Source organism: Cetorhinus maximus, unplaced genomic scaffold, assembly GCF_964194155.1.
Source record: "Cetorhinus maximus unplaced genomic scaffold, sCetMax3.hap1.1 HAP1_SCAFFOLD_1159, whole genome shotgun sequence".
Lineage (NCBI taxonomy): Eukaryota > Metazoa > Chordata > Chondrichthyes > Lamniformes > Cetorhinidae > Cetorhinus > Cetorhinus maximus.
The window spans coordinates 1-2,695 of NW_027597101.1; the positions used below are offsets into that span (position 1 = coordinate 1).

The 2,695-nt window shown below is 50.9% G+C and overlaps 1 pseudogene; it reads left to right on the top strand.

The window, feature by feature from the left end:
- The first annotated feature begins 2,093 nt into the window (after window positions 1-2,093).
- Window positions 2,094-2,245, top strand: LOC144675789 (U1 spliceosomal RNA; annotated as a pseudogene).
- Window positions 2,246-2,695: the final 450 nt, after the last annotated feature.

The window sequence follows — 2,695 nt, forward strand, 5'->3', positions numbered from 1 at the left end:
AAGCACAAGGGGGGAAGGGAGGAAATTAGAAATTGGCGACCCATTTCGCTGTTGAATGTGGACTATAAGATTCTGTCCAAGGTCATCGCCAACCGGGTCAAATCCGCTCTGGAATTGGTGATCCACCATGACCAGACCTGCACTGTGCCGGGCAGGAAGATCTCGGACAGCCTCGCGCTGCTCAGGGATACGATTGCCTACGTACAGGACAGGTGTGTGGATACCTGCCTCATCAGCTTGGATCAGGAGAAGGCCTTTGACAGAATATCGCACACCTACATGGTGGATGTGCTCTCCAAATTGGGGTTTGGGGAGGGAATTCGAAATTGGATCCAACTGCTCTACACTAACATCAGTAGCGCAGTCTCGATCAATGGGTGGGAAACAGATAGCTTTCCGATTAAATCTGGAGTCAGGCAGGGCTGTCTTCTCTCGCCTGTTCTTTTCGTGTGTTGCATAGAACCCTTTGCCGAGTCCATCAGGAAGGATCCGGGCATAAGAGGAGTGACGATCCCAGGCAGTGGAGGCACTCAGTTCAAAGCCTCCCTGCACATGGATGATGTCGCCGTCTTCTGCTCGGATCCGCTGTCGGTGCGCAGACTGATCCACATCCGCGACCAGTTCGAACTGGCCTCGGGAGCCAAGGTAAATCGTGGGAAGAGCGAGGCCATGTTCTTTGGGAAGTGGGCTGACCGATCCTTTGTCCCCTTCACTGTCAGGGCTGACGGCCTGAAGGTGCTGGGGATATGGTTCGGAGGGACCGGGGCATGCGTTAGAAACTGGAAGGAGCGAGTGTCTATGGTGAAAAGGAAACTGGGCATGTGGGAGCGACGCTCCCTCTCCATTGCGGGTAAGAACCTGGTCATCAGGTGTGAGGCACTCTCGCTGTTGCTGTACGTGGCGCAGGTCTGGCCCATTCCACACTCCTGCGTGGTGGTGATCACACGAGCCATCTTCCGCTTTATCTGGAGGTCAAAAATGGATCGTGTCCGCAGAGACGCGATGTACAAGCCTCTAGATAAAGGGGGAAAAACCGTGCCCAACATCGCCCTCATACTGATGGCCACCTTTGTGTGTGGCTGCGTCAAGCGGTGCATAGACTCTCAGTACGCAAACACCAAGTGTCACTACGTGCTGAGGTTCTACCTGTCCCCGGTGTTGCGAAGGATGGGTCTGGCCACGCTGCCGCTGAACGCTCCAAGTAGTTGGACCGTGCCCTACCACCTGTCCCTCGTGGAAAAATTTATGCAGAAAAACACCTTTGACCACAAGTCCATCAGGCAGTGGTCAGCACGTAACGTCCTAGAGGCCCTGAGGGAAAAGGAGAGGGTGGACCCTGTGGGATGGTTCCCCGAGCAGACTGTCAAAGTCATTTGGCAGAATGCCTCATCGCCAGAACTTTCCAACAAGCACCAAGACGTAGCTTGGCTGGTGGTGAGAAAGGCCCTCCCCGTCAGATCCTTCCTACACGTCAGGAGTCTCACCCCCTCTGCACGTTGCCCTCGAGGTGGCTGTGGTGGGGAAGAGACCGTTGTTCACCTCCTTGTGGATTGTGCCTTTGCAAAGAAAGTCTGGAGAGAGATGCAGTGGTTGCTGTTGAGGTTCATCCCGAGCAGTTCTGTGACACGGGACTCTGTGCTCTACGGGCTGTTCCCAGGGACACACACCGAGACAAACATCAACTGCAGCTGGAGGATCATCAACTCGGTGAAAGAGGCGCTTTGGTCTGCCCGAAACTTGTTGGTCTTCCAGCACAAAGAGTTGTCCCCGACCGATTGTTGCGGACTGGCACAATCCAAAGTCCAGGACTACGTGTTGTGGGATGCACTAAATCTTGGAGCAGCTGCCGCAAAGGCGCAATGGGGAAGGGTCGCTGTCTAAGACCTTTCTACCACAGCGCACCGAGGGACTGGGAACTGTTTAAATCCCCTCGGGCTGTACAGCTCAAAATGAAAGGCTGTAAATGATTGTAATATTGTTTGTACTGATGCACCTGGTGATACATTTTGTAAAAGTTTAACCTGGATTGTACCCTTGTAATGTTGTTATTGAAATGGTTTGGAATGTGATTGATGATATTTTATGAATAAAGTATATTTTTGCAAAAAAAAGAAAAAAAAGGTTCTCCCAGGACGAGGCTAGCCCATTGCACTTCGGGTGTGCTAACGCCTGCGATGTCCCCAAATGCGGGATACTCGACTGCAAAATTTGTGGTAGTGGGGGACTGCGTTCGCGCTCTCCCCTGATTCACAATTCAAAAAATAGATTTCATCATATCTTTCATTTTCTCTTCTATTTCCTGTCAGCAACCTTTTCTGAAAAAAGAAATATATAACCCCCAATGTGTGCTCTTCAAAATCTATACTGGACTGGTTATTTAGTTTTTTCTTTCCTCCTCGCAAATATTATCCAACCCCCATTCTTTTCCTCCCTGTCATTATCAGCCGGCAATTATTCCATCTCTGCATCATTTTCGCCAGACCGTTTGTTTTGTGGCCGCCAAATTACTCGCGCCATTTTTAACCCCGCGTTTGCCCACTCAAAAATCTCTCTCAAACAACCCCCATCTAACACCCAACCCACCATCACAACAGTCCCCACACTCCCAGCACCGCCCCACCCCCTATCTCTCTGGACGTCTGTATAAATACAAACTCATATCAGTCAGCTATTAACTCATATGCATTCACCATTT